We start from the raw sequence: 17,868 nt of genomic DNA, 5'->3' as shown, positions 1-17,868 counted from the left end.
AAGTCCACACCACACAGTGTTTTACTGACAAAATAAGAATGTGATGTTTGGGTTCCAATTCTCCCTCTATCCCTATGTAAAGAGAAAAGCTAAAGGGAAACAGTAGAGTCAGATGGCCCCATAGGAAACACTGCTAGATCCACTCATCTGTAAGGAAAGGTTTTTGGCTCAAACATTTATTCATTTCTAACTGGTATCACTTGGAATTCATCCCAAACTTCACATATTCAAAAGAACTAACATTCAATATAAATCTCCCCCACCACCCTAAACATGGCGCCTCTCCAAAGATTCCTGTCAGATAATTGTCATTAAGCCAGTCACAGGAGCTAGAATATCCCAAGGGTTGTACCCCAGACCAAACCACTGGAATTCATTTCAGGTCACCAAATTCTATTAAATCCACCTTGAAACAGGCTTAGAGCTCACCCATGCCTTCTGCTCTCCATGCCACCATCCTCTTCCAGACGCCACCTTCTCTCACCTAGAATGCAGCCGTAGGATCACTATTTTCTGCACATCCTCCTTCTGTTTGGTGTGTTCTGCACACAGATCCAGAGGACTCCTTTTCCTTCCGTGGTTTTGTTTCCTCACTACCCTCATTGAAATGGTTCAGGTCTTCCCTTTGTGCATAGAATGGAATCAGCTCCTATAAGGGCCTGCAAGGACTTGCCAGTCCTGACCCTTGCCCACCTCCCTGACCTCTCCCCTTGCCACTGTCTCCCTGTTTTCCTTGCTCCAATGACTCCAGCCTTTCCTGTTTCTTGAATGCACCCAGGTACATGATGTTCCCTCCATAATTGCTTATGAGGGGCCTCCAAAAAGTCTGTGGGAAAATGGAATTCAAAAAGAATGTATGATCTGCCCTTCCCAAAGTATGACACATATCATTTCCTCAGAGAGAAGTTCTATTTTCTTTGTTTATATATATATATATATATATATATATATATATATATATTTGAAAGGCAGAGAGACAAAATCTTCCATTCCCTGATGTACTCACCAAATGTCCACAACAGCTAGCCAGGGTTGGTCCAGGCCAAATCCAGGAACCAAGAATTGCATCTGGGTCTTCCACATGTATGGTAAGGACCCAAATACTTGAGCCATCCTCCACTGCTTTCCCAGACACATTGGCAGGGAGCTGGACTGCAAATGGAGCATCCAGGGCTGGAACTGGTGCTCTGGTATGGACGCTGGCGTTGCAAGTGGTAGTTCCATCTACTGTGCCACAGTGGCAGCCCCGAGAGAATTCTTATGACCTTACCTACATAGATTAGTTCCCCTGATTACTTTCTGCCTTTTAAAATCCATCCTCATACATAACACAGATGGCTATCTAGTCTGTAACTTTATGTGTATATTGATATATTTATCTGCTTAATATGTTCTTCCCCCACAGATTATACAGACCAGGAGAACAGACGTCTTTGTGTCTGTCTTCCTGTGGCACAGGACAAGCCTGTCATACAGCATTAACCCAATAAGCACTTGATGAACAAATGAATTCTGAAACATAAGTTCCATTGAGGGCAGAAGCCAGTCTAGTTGACTGCCTAAGGAGATGTGTTGACAATATTGGTAAATGCTTCAAATGTTGGTTCAAAGGATAAATGAATGGGCTGGCATTGTGGCATAGCGAGTAAAGCTGCTACCTCCGATGCCAGCATCCTGTAGGCACAGGATCGAGTCCTGCCTGCTCTGCTGCTTCTCCAGCTCTCCGCTAATGGCCTGGGAAAGCAGCAGAAGGTGGTCCAAGTGCTTGGGCTCCTGTCACCCACGTGGGAGAAATAAAAGAAGCTCCTGGCTCCTGGCTTTGCTCTGGCCTAGCCCCAGCTGTTGCAGCCATCGGGGAGTAAATTAGCAGATGGAAAATCTCTCTCTTTGTCTCTCATTTTCTCTACCTCCCTCTCTCTGCAATTCTGCCTTTCAAATGAATAAAAATAAATCTTTTTTTTTTTTTTTTTTTTTGGACAGGCAAAGTGGACAGTGAGAGAGAGAGAGACAGAGAAAGGTCTTCCTTTACTGTTGGTTCACCCCCGCAATGGCTGCTGTGGCCAGCGCACCACGCTGATCCAAAGCCAGGAGCCAGGTGCTTCTCCTGGTCTCCCACGCGGGTGCAGGGCCCAAGCACTTGGGCCATCCTCCACTGCACTCCCGGGCCACAGCAGAGAGCTGGACTGGAAGAGGAGCAACCGGGACAGAATCCGGCGCCCCGACCGGGACTAGAACCCTGGGTGCCAGCGCCGCAGGTGGAGGATTAGCCTATTGAGCCGCGGCACTGGCCCAAAAATAAATCTTTAAAACACAAAAGAATAAATGGAGACTGCACAATGTATTCACCACTAGCAACTAACTCCATTAAGAGCAAATGTGATTGTAGAAAATTGTTTCTCATAGTGAGCCGGATTCTCTCGGTCTATCACTGCCATAGCTCCGCCCTTTGGTCTAGGCCAGCCTGCACACAATCTCCCTTTTGTGGGGAAAGAAGATGCCCTGTCTCCCTCTCAGGTCTTCCATCAACCAATTTTCACATGAATCATATGACTTCCAGATCTTCCTCACTATCCTCCCATTCTCTGAATATCTTATAGTTTTACCATTTTCCATTTACTGTTTTCTTCTTCTCTTAATATTTGTTTATTTATTTAAAAGAGAGGAGAGACAGCAAGATCTTCCATCTGCTGGTTCACTCCCCAAATGCCCCCAACAGCCAAGGTTGGGCCAGGCAGAAGCCAGGATCTCAGCACTCCATCCAGGTCTGCCATGTGTGGCAGTGGCCTAAGTTGAGCCATCACCTGCTTCCTCCCAGGCTCTGCATTAGCAGGAAGCTGGATCAGAAGCAGTGCAGCTGAAACCCAAACCAGCACTCTGATATGGGATGCCAGTGTTGCAACTGGTGGTATTACACTGTGCTGTGCCACAGCAATGGCTCCCACTTTTCCTTTTGAAATACATTGCCCCAAACTGTGTGTATGACATATGCTAAAGCATCATTCTCCTTATATTTCCAACTTTCTTATTTTTATTACCATCACCCAATTATATTCCTTGGCAGCCAGCCTCAACTTTTAATGCAAAGTGAACTTTCAGCATGCTATTAAATACCAGGAGTGCAATTAAATCAGGTCATCTGCTTCTAGTACCTATGTATTTGATTTCTGGACCTGTTAGGATTTTACATTGATTCCTTTTAAATAGCATTGAGTTTTTAAGTCTGATTTCTGTACTCCTAAAGTCTTCTCAGGACCTGGCTCTAATATCCAGTGTATTAACTGTCTTAATTTTATGTCATCCTTACCCAAAAAACGTTTGCTACATCCCATCTTTTATCTTACTCTTGCCCTTAAAAAATCCTGTTCCCATATCTACTAAGAGATTGTGCTTTCCTAGTTCTCATTCTTGGCTGTTCTGTCTTCTCTCTCTTGCTGTCTGCCTTTGAAATAAAGTGGAAATAAATAAATAACTTCAAATGGTTTCTGGAATAAACACTTAGAAAATAGTCTCACACAGAAACCTCAAACTCAATATGGCCAAAAATTAAATTATAATTTATCACCACCTCCAACCTCTTCCGTGGACATTGATTTATTTATTTAGATTTGTTTATTTGAAAGAGTTACAGAGAGAGAGGTTCAGTAGTTCACTCCCCACATAGCTGTAATGACTGAGCCAGGAGCCAGCAGCTTCCAGGTCTCCCATGTGGGTGACATGGTCAAAACACTTGAGGCATCCTTCACAGCTTTTCCCATGCCATTAGCAGGGAGTTGAATTGGAACTGGAGCAGAGGGAGCACAACCCGGCACCTATATGGAATGCTGGCATTGCAGACAGTAGCTTTACCCACTATGCCACAGCATTGGCCCTGATGCTAAAAAAAAAAAAAAAAAAAATATTCATTTATTTATTTGAAAGGCAGAATGATTCCATCCACTGGCTCACTCCCTTGATGTTTACAATTGCTGGGATTGGGCCAGGCTAAAGCTAGAGGCCACGACTCCATCTGGGTCTCCCATAAGGGTGGCAGGAACCCAAGAGCTTGGGGCATTATCTGCTATGTTCCCGGACACATTAGCAAGGAGCTGGATCAGAAGTGGAGCAGCCAGGATGTGAACTGACCCTCTGATATGGGAAAGCCGGCTTACAGGTGGCTGCTTAGCCCACTGTGCCACAATGCTGGCCCCTGTTGACACTTCTGAATTCCTGATCTTGATTAACAGCAGTATCCTTTGCCCAGCCCCAAACTGGGAGTCTCCCACATTTCTCACTCTCATGTACTATCTCTTAATTTTCATATACCTATCTCTCCAGGTCCTGCCAGCTTGATCTCATAGGTAGCCCTCACATACCTGTCTTCCCACGCATTCTTAGAGTGGCTGACATCAAATCCTGCCTAGATTTGCTTCATCATCCTGTCAGTGTGCACCTGGGAGATACTTGGGTTCCTGCCATCCATGTGGAGTTCCTGGATCCTGGCTTCCATCTGTCCTAGCCCTGGCTGTTGGGGGCATTTGAGCAGAGGGAAGATCTCTCTCAGTGGCTCTCCCTTTCAAACAAATGAAAATAAATAAACTAACTAAAAAGGGGGGAAAAAGGAGTAAGAAACATGGAAAATTGCCCAGGAAAATAAGGGGAAGCCGGGAATCATATCTGGTACCTAATGTGTTCTGTGACCTTCGTGCTGCTTAGAGTGCTTTACCTGTGTTATCTCATTCCATTATTGGTGCCCCTGGGGAGGATTAGTAAGGAAACTGGGAAGTTAACATATCCAAGGCTCCCTGGTTAGTTAACTAGTAAATCTGAACACGAGGTTAACTATCTCCAGAGTTAAAGCTCTTAATCACTCACTGTGAAGCCTCTTTGAAGGACAGAGGTTCTGCTATGACACTTTGTTGACTTGCCTTGAGGAGTCAAAAGATGTAGTTCTTAACTGTCAAACACAAAGAGCGAAGAAGTCAGTGACAAAAATGTACAGAGTCTACAAATAAAAGCAAACCAGTTTCCCATGGAAAACACTGCAATGCTTAACGTTAAGACCAAAAAATAAATTATTCGGGTAAACTGACAGAAGCTCTAAATTGCCAAGTTCTTTTGGTAGGATCAGTAGCTCCTGGTGTGAAGGCAGATAAGAACTAACGCTCCCTCCCCGAGCAACCACACCGTACTCCATGATGTGCTGGGCTGACGTGACGTCTTGACCCAAGTTCCGGCGCTCTTCAACCTTTAGGAGAAACCAGGCAGAAAAAACCACAAGCATCCATTTAGTGAAGCCTCAGCATGTGCTCCAAGCATCCCGAGAAGTAGCTTGCAGGAACAGCTTACTGGAGGCAGATGAGGCCATGTCCAAGCATCCCATCAGCCAGTCTTCCAGCCCCACCAGTTTATAGAGTCTTCTTGAGCGCAGCTGTTAGGCCGCTGCCTTTTCATATAAGGCCAGTGGTACCCTTACGGTATTCACAGAAAATTCACCAACCGTGAATCCCATCTGTGTACCAGTAATAAAGTATTCTCATAATCTCCTTGCCAGGGATTCTTAAACCTTTTGTGCATTCAACCCTGTGACAGATGGAAGACTGTGAGCCACTTTTCAGGATAATCTTTTTAAATATATTTTTTTCAAAATCCATGATATTTCAAAGAAAGTCAGTTATATTGGGAGGCAGTTATCAAAACTAGTTTAATAAAAATGTGTGCTTTTTTATGATTTCAAATGCTGTATTGAATAATATCTAAAACTACTATAGCTTTGAAGTAATGTTCGAATGAAATTTTGTTCTAAGATATCTGCACTAGCTTCAAAACTATGTCAAAGTTGGTCAGTTTGTTGGTGAACCCCAAATCAAAATATAGGATGTTCTGTCTTTAAAGCATGCAAATATTTTATGGTATCAGAAGATGACAGCTTCAAGTATCTATTTCCAAATTAAACACATTCCTGATACAGGGACTGAAAAGAAAATAAGTTCAGAGACCTAGGAAAATGTTTTCTAGGCCAGAAATAAGAACAGTAAGCAAATATTGTTGTAGCTTTAATGAGAATATTAACAAGTGAAAAGAATCCAGCAACTGACAAGCATTGGAAAAAAATCTAAGAGAAACAGAGAAAATGTGAAAGAAAGAGCCAATGTGCCTTATGCAACACCATCCAGGGAAGTGGACATGAATCTTATTTTAGAAAAATTTTTGTAAAAGTACTTCTGAGTACCTATGTTTACCTTATTAACATCTTATTTAACTCTGAAAGTATCATTGGAAGGCATGGTACCCTTTTGCAGTACCTGGGATAAAGTGTTGTCTACATCAGAGGCATGTCCCTGGGGCCCAGGGACCTGCAGGATTTCCATGGATGGCCATTAAGGAATCTGGTTCTCTTAAAATCAGGTCCAAACTTCAGTGGAAACAGGAATTCTATAACTCATGCCAGATTCTCAAAAGGGAACTTGGCCTATGAAAAGAAAGCATTTTTTGCACTATTTTTTTTTTCCTTCCATGGCATACCCATTAGTATCCATGGCAATAGTTTTGCATTATTGCCCTGGGTTTATTTTCCTTTCTTCACAAATTTCTATTTAAATCTTTTTTGAATGTGTCAAGAAATTTCCTTGTCCAACCTTCTATCACTGGTCTTGTCTTTTCCAGAAAGGATCTTCTGTCATTAAACATAGAGTGATGCATATCAGCTAGGTCAAGGACCTGTCCCTGGCACTGCCACCATTGGAGACCAGGAGGGTGGATGCTCACTGAGTTTAAAATCAACACAGGAAATGTGTAAAACGAAAATACCTTCTCCTTCCTAAGTCTTCCCCCTACTCTAAGCTTCATGTTGGGATTTCGAGAATCTGGAGAAGAAAAAAATGCCACCAACTCCATTGCCCTAAATACATAGCTATTTGGAAGCAGGTAATGAACTGTGAGGAAGCTCAGGAAACTAGAAGCAAACTACAAATGCTTAAAATGGTTTTGCCATTCATGCACAAATAGAGGATCAGTCGCTATTGTCCTGGTGACTCCAACCAGGGAATGGGAATGTGTCTCCTTGTTGACATAGGGCAGTCCTAGAACAAAGAAAGTTGATGACATAAACATATCCTTTTTCCCAGCACTTGAGTTGTGTGTGATTTAACCTTTAACTCTTGGTTGTTGGTGTAGGTGAGATGTCAAATATTTTCGACTGAGTTGTTGGCAACTGTTTAAAGTGTTTTCATCACTCTTTCACTAAGGCAAAGCCAGGCTCAGGCTAACCCAGTCATTGTAATAGAGCTGCCTCCCCAGCCCTCTCTGCTCTCTTGGCCACTTCCTCCAGACTGAAACAGGAAAGCAACCACAAAGAGCAGGGATCAGCCTGGTAGTCACTGTAAATCTGCAATTACTTAAAGTGCCCTTTCCTGTTTTCTGGAAGAATACTGCTGGTAGCGCAGAGGTCTTGTGACCAACTGTGAACGAATAATTTAAATTGTGATGCAAGCAATAGGAGTCCAGTGTCAGATAATGTGATCCGACTCCTACCTTCCTTCAATTCATTAGACCTAGAGTTAAAGCCTCAGCCCTAAGAGGACAGAGCAAGCACACGAGACCCACTCTGCACTTAGAGAGAATCTATCTGGACTTTTCCCAAGACCAAACCCAAACCCACCTGTTCACTCTTTCAGGGCAAAAATTGCAAATGATAGAATTCTGTTTAATGTTTAAGCCAAAGGTATAAAGTTCTTGCTAGTTTTACTTCGGCAAGACAAAGGTCCTTCTGCCAACAAAATGAAGAAAACATGGCAGAAATCCTCAGCTATGTAACTTCATACATATTTTTTACTTAGCGGTTGTTCCTGTTCTATTAGAGACAAGAGACAATTCTGTTGAGAGAACTGACCCCAGCTACCTGCAAGTCAGAGTACATACAGCGAGCACCAGGAGAATGCAACTTGGATAAATGAGGCAGCATGCTTTAGCATTTTTGTGTTTTCAGTCTAGAGCTTATACTCATATCTTGGAAAGGAAATCTCTGTTTCATTAAAGAAAACTGGTTATGCCAAATGCACAAAAATAACTGTGGGAGGCAGTGGCGTGAGGATGGGTGGAGGAAGGTCACTGCATGACTCAGGAACTTGGCTTCTATAATTAATATTTTAAGACCTAGTACTTCATATTTTAAATAGAATTATACAGTCAGAGGGAAAAAGCTAACACTTAGCTGAAGTAGGTTTTCTACAAACAGATGCATATACTGTTACCTAGCTAACATGGGCTGTGTATACTGTATATATAGTGCGTGTACATATATAATGCATACCTATATACATATGATCACACGAAGCTAGGCAGGATGTGTCTTTTTTGTTTTAAAGATTTATTTGAAAGACACAGAGAGAGAGAAAGAGAGGGAGGGAGGGAGGAAGGGAGGGAGGGAGGAAGGTCTTCCATCTTCCATCTGCTTGTTCATTCCCCAATTGGCTGAGAAGGCCAGAGCTGAGCCAATCCATAGCCAGGAGCCAGGAGCTTCTTCTGGATCTCCCATATGGGTGGCAGGGGCCCAAGTACTTGAGCCATCCTCTGCTGAATAGGGGAGACCAGGCCTAAGGACTTGGGACATCTTCTCCCGCCTTCCCAGCCACATCAGCAGGGAGCTGGATCAGAAGTAGAGCAGCCAGGTCTTGAACGATGCCCATATGGGATGCCAACGTCAGAGGCGGAGGCTTAACCTGCTATGCCACAAAGTCAGCCCCTGGGTGAAGATTTTCAAAACACACACTCCACGTTATATAAAATTATCTCAGTTGAACTCTATACCAGGAAACTCATTGAAATATTCCCACAAAGCTTCAAAATAATCACAGACTTAATTCTTATTCCACAGCCACGTAGCACAGCCATGTGCGTTCCTGTACTTTGATAGGAAGTGGTGGGTAATTAGGTATTTTTGGAATCATGCTACCTCTCTCAGATACCATTTGGTATTATTACTCTGTGCATCAAAAATGCAGAGGCCTGATGGTTTAAGTTACTACACAAGTCAGAAATGGATTTAAGGATTACCATTCAAAATATCCCCCTGAGACAAAACGTTCTATCTGTAGAAAACAGATTTTAGGCAGATGATGAAGTACAGTGCACACTTGTTAAGCACGAGTCCCCACTTCACATTTAAGGCACGTTGAGTTTCCAAATTTTGAATTAGAGGATATGAAGGTTTATGTGGTTCAGTCCAACACAGCAGTGACTGCCCAGGGAGTTAAATGCTTGTGGGGTTCATATTTGAATTCACAAGTAGATGGCAAAGGGCAAGGATAAGGAGCAGGGGAAAATGTAGTTCTGCATGACAGCAGAGCAAGCTGTGGAAAATGATAGGACTTCATGAAAATCCAATATTGCTTGACTGAATTAACAGTTTTCAGAAATAAAATACAATTGAATTAGCTTTAATATGGGGATAGGGTGGAGGAAGGGAAAATTTGATTTTGTTTTTAGAAAGGATTCCAGGAAGGGGATCTGGGGAAAATGGAGGTTTTGTAGCACGTGTGAGCCTTGAGGTGTTCAGACAAGGGATAGCTTTCTCAAAAGCACAGCGGCACTGTGTTTACAAGGAAAGAAAAGTCAGAACAGGAGCACAGCGACAAGTCCTTCCTTGTGGAAGACCACCTTTGAGGCGACTGGGGGCCAGGGAAGCAGCCAGCGGGAAACGCCTGCGCAGTCACAAGCTGTGTGCATCTGCTTCACATCACAGTGCCACCGCCAGAGCTTTGCCAGGCGTCCGTCCGGACTGCTTCCTCTGCTTCCCCACGCCTTCCCAGTTAGCCCGCTTTCCACTTCTCCCTGCCATGCTGCTTTTCTTCTAGGCTCTATCCTGTTGAGAAAAAACTTTCATTGATTAAAAGCTGAAAATGGTATTTTAGTATTGAAATCAGTGGGTACAAACCCATAGGACATAAAAGCAAACACACATGGGTATGGTTTTCTCATGGTTTCTCTTATCTAACCGTGTGTTTATTATTTATTTATTATCATTTTACTTGAAAGAGACACAGAGGGACAGAGACAGACAAGAGATATTCTGCCTGATCCTCTGGTTCCCTTTCTCAAATGCCCATCTGATCTGCTGGTTCACATCTCAAAGGCTCACAATAGCCAGTCCTGGGCCAGGCACCCAGAACTTATCTGAGTCTCCCGTGCTGGTGACAGGACCCGAGAATGTATCCCATCAGATGCCGCTTCCCAGGGTGTACATTAGCAGGAAATAGGAGTCAGAAGCAGAGCTGGGACTCAAACCCAAGCACACCAACATGAGGTATAGGCATCCACTGCACCAAACACTCACCCCCAATTTTTGTGCTATTTATATTGGCATACATAGTAGATGAGTGAATTTTTTAAAAAGATTTGTTTTATTTATTTGAAAGAGTTACACAGGGAGGTAGAGAAAGAGACAGAGAGGTCTTCCACCTGCTGGTTCACTCCCTAAACGGCCGCAATGGCTGGAGCTGAGCTGATCCGAAGCCAGGAGGCAGGAGCTTCCCCTGGATCTCCTACAGGGGTGCAGGGCCCCAAGGACTTGGGCCATACTCTGTGTCTCTCCGAGGCACATTAGCAGGGATCTGGATTAGAAGTGGAGTAGCCGGTATTCAACCTGGCACCCATATGGGATGCCTGTGCTGCAGGCCAGGGCTTCAACCTGCTGTGCCACAGCACCTGCACCAACAGCTGAGTGAATAAACCATTACCTCACACCTTTGCCCAGCATGGCACGTGGCACATACATTTTATACTAAAAATGAGCAGAGTCAATTCTGTAAGACATTCTGGGAGACAGAGGAGAAATCTGAAGTTGGTTTTTTTTTCTTTTCCTGTGACCTACATGGCACTGAATAGCATTGTATGGCTCTGCTTCCTGTTTGAGGCCTGTTCTTTGTCATTCAGTCATTGGCATATTTCTTCTTGTCACGTGATGTTTGTTTTCCTAGGCTTAGACCATATTGACTTTTACACTTTTACCAGAGTTCTACTAACTAGCGTGGCACACAATTGACTCAGGTATGTAGTAGTGTTCAATTGTAAATGAAATATCCCTGGGACAAAAACCTACGGTGACTGTGTCTATGACGTAGTATGTGACATATCAAGACAATTTAACTGGAATCAGCAATTGGTTTACTCGTCTGGAGGGAAGGAATTCGATGGATTGTTTTGGCCTCAGGCCCTGCTCCCCCCCACCCCCCCACCCCCGCCACACACACACACACACAAGAAGCTGATTGCTTTTCTTTTTCTTACCTCCTCCCGCAAGAGTTTAGCATGTTTTCATGTTTGTGAAGTCTGCAGTTTCTTTGGAGAATCTTTTCTGACCAGAATAAGGCAACATTAGAAGGAAAAACATTCAAAACATGCTTAAAGTTGAGACCACAGCAGAAAAAAAAAACTTCTTATTATTAAATAAGAGAGAAAAAAGATCCAAGTAACACACATTTCAGTCTAGTTCCACTTTGGCTATGACCTTGTCTAAATGAGATTGAAGTCGGCGAACTCAAAAGGCTTCCATAGCCTTGGAAACTCATGACCAGAGCCTAGGGAGATTACTGACGCCATAAATAAGAGTGTCAAATTGTTAAGTCAACAACAAGAGTCACTGTGTACTTACTCCTCATGTAGGATCTCTGTCCTTAATGTGTTGTCCAATGTGAAGTAATGCTATAACTAGTACTGAAACAGTATTTTACACTTTATGTTCTGTGTGGGTGCAAACTGATGAAATCTTTACTTAATATGTACTAAATCGATCTTCTGTATATAAAGAGAATTGAAAATGAATCTTGATGTGAATGGAATGGGAGAGGGAGCGGGAGATGGGAGGGGTGCGGGTGGGAGGGAAGTTATAGGGGGAAAAAGCCATTGTAATTCATAGCTGTCTACTTTGGAAATTTATATTTACTAAATAAAAGTTTTAAAAAAATTTTTTAAAGAAATGTACAGTTCTGACCAGAAAAGTCACTAAAATGCTTTAAAAAGTTATAAAATATTGGTAATAATGTTTTTATACATCAGCACATCCTTTTTGGAAAAGAACTGTCATTGTCTTGGCAAAACTTGGGTGAGAAGTTGCCAACTTATTTAAACTTTTCATACATCTAATTCGATAATACTACTGCTATAAAAGTAGCCTTTATAGTAAATCTATAAAATGAACACAAACATCTATAATGAAATGATTATGTGCAATGCCATTCTTTGCAAAGTGTTTGAAATAGTACAGGTTGGCAGCAGCCTATATTCTGATGATAGGTGTGTATATATATATATATATATATATATAATTATGTTGGAGCAAAACTATAGAATTCAATATGCAGACATCCAGCTCCCTGCTAATGTGCCTGGGAGGTCGTGGATGATGGCCCAGGTGCTTGGGTTCCTGCCACCCGTGTGGGATCCAAATAGAGCTCCTGGCTTCTGCTCCGCCTGGCTTCACCTCTGCTGTCACAGGCATTTGGAGAAGGAACCAGCAAATGGACCATCTCTTTCTTTCTCTCTCCCTCTCTTCTTGTCACTCCTGCCTTTCAAATAAATATACTGATCTTAAGACAAGAAATATCAGATCTTCAAATAGTACTACATGACATAAAAATATATATTATGTTTAGGAAGAAAATATAGGTAGTTAAACTGTATAAGTAGCATTCCCAATTTATAAATGTATATAAACACATATGAATTGAATACAAATATAGGGAGACAGATAGTTATTGAAATGAAATAGGCCAAAATAATTATTTTTAAATAGTAGAATTATAGGTGATGTTGATATTGTTCATACTTTTCTGTTTTCCAAATTTTGTTCAATTATATTTGTTTTAATCTAAGTTCCATTTGCATCATCTACCTCTGCAATATCCAACAATTTCACTGAAATCTGTCAATCAAGTGACCTGATAAGTACTAGTGTTACTTTTTTGGTAATGCTTCTATTCCTACTTGGGATAATGCAACTGTAGCATTCTTTTTTTTAAAAAAATTATTTATTTACTTGAAAGTCTGAGTTACACAGAGAAGGAGAGGCAGAGAGAGAGGCAGAGAGAGAGAGAGAGAGAGAGAGAGAGATCTTTTATCTGCTGGCTCACCCCTGATTGGCCGCAACGGCTGTAGCTGAGTGGATCCGAAGCCAGAAGCCAGGAGCCTCCTCTGGGTCCTCCACGAAGGTGCAGGGGCCCAAGGACCTGGGCCATCCTCTGCTGCCCTCCCAGGCCATAACAGAGAGCTGAATTGGAAGTGAAGCAGCCAGGACTCGAACTGGTGCCCACATGGGATGCTGGGACTGTAGGCAGTGGCTTCACCTGCTACTCCACAGTGCCAGCCCCTGAAACATTCTTATAAGATAGGATGCCACAAGTAGATTCAAATAATGTGAAAGATTAAAAATTCTAGATACAGATCCAGCGATTGGTCTAGTTGTCTGGCCCAGCCCTGGTTATTACACACATTTTGGGAGTGGCCCCACAGATGGATTCTCTCTCTTTCTCTCAACCTCTCTCTTACTCTGTTTCTCTTAAGACGGAAATATTTTTAAAAATCCAAAATTAGTTTAACATAGGATCTTAGATTCCTTCTTAAACCTTTGATTTACTCTGAACTCCCAAGAAAGTTTGAAGAGCAGATACTTAATTTCCTCAACACTAATATTTTTTCCATACAGTTGTGAGCCTTAGAAACAGCCGCTGAGTTTCCCCTAGAGATGGGTTAGCTTTGGAATCAGATGAAAGGACTCTCAAGTCCAGAGGTACAAATTACTAGGACACTTAGGGATAAAGAGGACCTATAAAACTGGGCTATAAAAACCCCCAACCTTCGTAGTTTGATTTCTTAGCATTGCCAAAAATTGCGCTGTCCTTTCCAAGACTGGGAATCTGTTGCCACTTGAGTGAGGCAGTCTGTAAGCCCATCCTTAAGCAGGGTAGAACATTCTGCTTCCCAGCACGCTCTGACTTTATGGTATAGACAGAAATACAGCATTTTTTTTTTTATTTCTAACACCCTCACAGTTCAAAGAGGAGAAGCTCCAGAAGAGACAGTAAAAATATGGGAAGGTTTTAGCATAGAAGGTATGGAGGAAGGGGGAAAATGTTAGAAATGCTAAAAAAAAAAAAAAAAAAAAAAAGAATAAAAGAAACAAAAAGATAAAGAGAATAAGAGACATTTGAAAAATATCTTTCTATATTTACTAAGCAATTTGTTTCCCAACTTTTTAGTGGCTCCAATGATAGTCTTCAGAAAACTTGATGATGTCATTTCCTCCAATTGGCCAGTTACATAAATGTTGGCAAAGAGCCAAGTAAAACAGCCCTCAAACAGATGGCTATGTGTGTCAATGCCAGAAAGTGAGAACAGCCCTTTGCAGTGTATGTGAGTGTGTGATGTGTGTGTGTGTGTATATTATAATATATGTATATAATACTAATATATATAAAAACCCAACACATGGTACATGGTATAATGTTTACTTTAGAGCTTATCCCACCAAACTGTGCAAACTGTGTGGATCATTCTTGTCATCTTTCTAGGGGGAACAAAATGCCAAAGGAAGCAATCATAAAAAACAAATCTTGAAACAGTGAAAAGTAAGGTGATGTACAGAGCGAGCATCCCTGGGAGTAAATCAGCCACCAAAGAGTGTTCCACACGATACTACTCAGATGATGAAGCTTTCTAGGAAACAACAGCTGGAATGCAGGCAGCTTCAAGAAGTAAGGGAGATGCTGCAGTGAGGCAAGTGAACCTGTCTCTCCATCCCAAAGGACTTAGAAATGGAATGCCTGCATGGCTCTTACCAAAAAAGGCACACTTTCTGGATTGACTTTTACTCCTTCAAAGCAAATTTAAATGTAGCTCTGGAGTTCCTTGGCTGGCCTGACCTACATCCTCTCCTGGTTCCAAGTGCATATTGATGCAATCAAGAGGAGTTTACATGTTTGTCACTGTGAAGAATTTCAGTTATGCATAATAAAACACAGCAAGGACTTTGAGGCTTTTCAGCTTTGAAAACGAAGTTCTGTTCTTGTCTCTGAAGACTGATAATAGCATTTCCTGTCCTTGCTGCTAATGAAAAGGGTACTCTTTTAATAACTAGAATAGCGAGCATTGTGCAGACTCAAAGACAAGTGAATTAATTCTTTGTAAATTCTCTTACATTCTTCTGACTTTTCAATATGTCAGCTGAAATAAGGACATACAGATTTATCTCCTCAAATCTAGGTGATACAGACATCAACTGGGAGGGAAATATTAAGGATGAGTTAGTCATGGTCCTTCTTTTGAGTGCTTTGTTCTTTGTGAAAATATTTCTTTATTTTCCATGGAGACTGAAGAATTTGGTTTCTCTTTCATCTATAAAATTTCCATAAGTATATAGCCATGCATTCTAATAATCTCTCCTTCAATATATAGCAGTATTTACTACTTCAATAGCAATATGAAGTCACTGATATTTCTGTCCACAGATATTTATAAAACAACAATTACTGGCCAAAGACTGTTAGAGGTGGCTGACTGAGAGACCTGCTGAAGGGTCATTTACTAACACAGGTCGAATATTTTAGACTCTCTATTTAAGTAACACTGGTGTGTTTTTTTGGTTTTTCAAAGCATCTACCTGGTTTTGTGCTCTTCTGACATTTGGATCTCAGGCAAATATGCAGAACTCTCTTATTTCTCATGAGACTTTGTACCTCATGGGTCAGAGAAGGACAGTTTTAGAAACTCTGCTACCTTTTGGTCTGATTGTGTCCTCAAAAGGGTTTTTGTGCTTATTTTGGACACTGCTGCCTGAACTCCACCAAGCAGAGTAATAAGTTCCATATGCCCATTTTTTTGAAGAACACATTTTCAAAGCAGCACATGTTTTGACGGACTGCCTCTTGGAGAGCCTAAATACTGTTATACACATCGTTTAGCATTTCACAAGGCCCCTACTGTTAGATTCTGGGAATGGGGCCAGGGTAACCTACCTATGGGTGCTCTTAGTAATGTTAAAATATTGAAAATTCTTATCCATCATGCTTCACTAAGACACATTTGGAATGTGAGGATTTTTTTACTGCCATGGAACTCCGTGTGTGTGTGTGTGTGTGTGTATGTGTGTGTTTGCACATATGTGTACACGTGTGCAGAAATATTTCAGCCAAAGAAAAAAACGAAGCCCTTAGAGCCAAAATTTTAAAGCAAAATTTCAATGATGGTACTGTTTAAATGTTTAAACTTTTAGAACTTTTGTGTAAGTAGTTGTTGTTTCCTGATTTTAAATATATTCTGCCATTTATAAAACAGTTATGGCCAAGGACTGTGTTAGATGTGGCAGACAGAGATGCGAACAGGAGGATCATTTACTAAATCAGGTCAAATATTTTACATTATCTAAATAGTACATTTTTGTTCTTTATATCAGGAGGGGATTTCTTTGTGATTGGCATCGGTTCTGATCAGTGGGAGCCTATACCCCACACTTTGTCACATATATATTTCTTCATGCACACAGTTTAAAAATATATGTATTTGAAAGGCAGAGAGACAAAGAGAGAGAGGCAAAGAGATCTTTGATCTGCTTGTCTCCCATGTGGGTGCAGAGGCCAAAGTACTTGGGCCATCTTCCACTGCCTTCTCAGGCCATAGCAGAGAGCTGGGTGGGAAGCAGAGCAGCTGAGACTCAAACTGGCATCCATATGGGATGCAGGCACTGTAAACAGCAGCTTAATCCACTGCACCACAGTCTTGACCCACTTTGTTTCATATTTTAAAAATCAGAGTTTGTACTTAATATTTCAAATTTCACTGTGAAAGATATACATAGCCCCTTTGTTAAAACCTAGGAAAACATGAATGTACTTGTCAGTGAGGAAAGAAGTCACAAAATGCTTCTTTGGTTAGAATTTCAAGTACAGTTCACCCCACCCAATGCTGTTTTTCTAAGTAGTTATGTTGGATTGTTGATGGCTGTTCAACTTCCTGATTTGTCCAAGGTTTTAAGTCATTACCTGCTTGTTTATGAGGACATCATAATGTACCATGAGGAATGTTGTTTCCTAATATAAATTCTAGGGAATCATTTCTATGTTTCTATAAATGAGAGGCGTTAGACATCAAATATAGTAATTGTACCATTTCTGAGGATTATAAAATTTCAGGTCTGGAGATGCTATTGAAATTTTCTAGTCAGTGGCTGGCATTGTGGCAAAGCTACTTAAACAGCTTCTTGAGACCCACATCGCACACTGAAGTGTTGGTTTCAGTCTTGGCTCTGTCATTTCCAATCTAGCTTCTTGCTAATGCAACCTGAGAGACAGTGAATGACGGCTCAAGTGCTTAGGATCCTGCTACACACGTGGGAGACCCAGATGGAGTTCCAGGCTCCTGGCTTTGGCCTGACCCAGTCCTGGCTGTTGCAGGAATTTGGAGAGTAAAGCAGCAGATAGAAAATTCTCTCTTTCTTTCTCTCTCTCTCTCTCTCACTCATTCTGAAAATAAATAAAAATAAACATTACATGACTTACTAATCTAAAGCAACACCATAGAGATGAGGAAAATTAAACTCAAAGAAGCAGGCTACTTTCCCACCATCATTTAAATCAAAAAGTCAGGATTCTAATTGAAGCTCACATTCCCTAATTTCATGGCCTGTATTTAAACATGGGTGGAAGCATATGTTTGCTGTGTTTCAAGAAAACTGAATTCTTATGAAGTCTCAAGGAGAAATAATTGGAGGTATTCATTCAATCATTGTTATCTGAGTACATTTTATTGAACTTTTATCCAGGACCAAATGATTCTTACTGATCCAATCTTTGAACATTGGTTCATTTTCATATTTCCGTAGTTTAAAAATATGAAAAATAAAGA

General features: G+C 41.5%; 2 long non-coding RNA genes across 3 annotated transcripts in view; one reads left to right on the top strand and one right to left on the bottom strand.

Annotated features, from left to right (window-relative positions):
* The window catches only part of LOC149122363 (uncharacterized), a 93,250-nt gene extending 92,622 nt beyond the window's left edge, over positions 1-628 (bottom strand). For both annotated transcript variants that reach the window (XR_016220725.1, XR_016220727.1), the window contains exon 1: positions 485-628. This is a non-coding gene — a long non-coding RNA (uncharacterized LOC149122363). The remainder of the gene's footprint in view (positions 1-484) is intronic.
* Positions 1-15,987, top strand: part of LOC149122362 (uncharacterized) — a 37,950-nt gene extending 21,963 nt beyond the window's left edge. Inside the window, exon 3 of the long non-coding RNA XR_016220724.1 lies at positions 14,541-15,987. This is a non-coding gene — a long non-coding RNA (uncharacterized LOC149122362). The remainder of the gene's footprint in view (positions 1-14,540) is intronic.
* Positions 15,988-17,868: the final 1,881 nt, after the last annotated feature.

This window comes from Oryctolagus cuniculus, chromosome 14, assembly GCF_051225735.1.
Source record: "Oryctolagus cuniculus isolate XC-2025 breed Fujian yellow rabbit chromosome 14, ASM5122573v1, whole genome shotgun sequence".
NCBI classification, from domain to species: domain Eukaryota; kingdom Metazoa; phylum Chordata; class Mammalia; order Lagomorpha; family Leporidae; genus Oryctolagus; species Oryctolagus cuniculus.
This window is presented reverse-complemented; position numbering and strand designations above follow the sequence as displayed.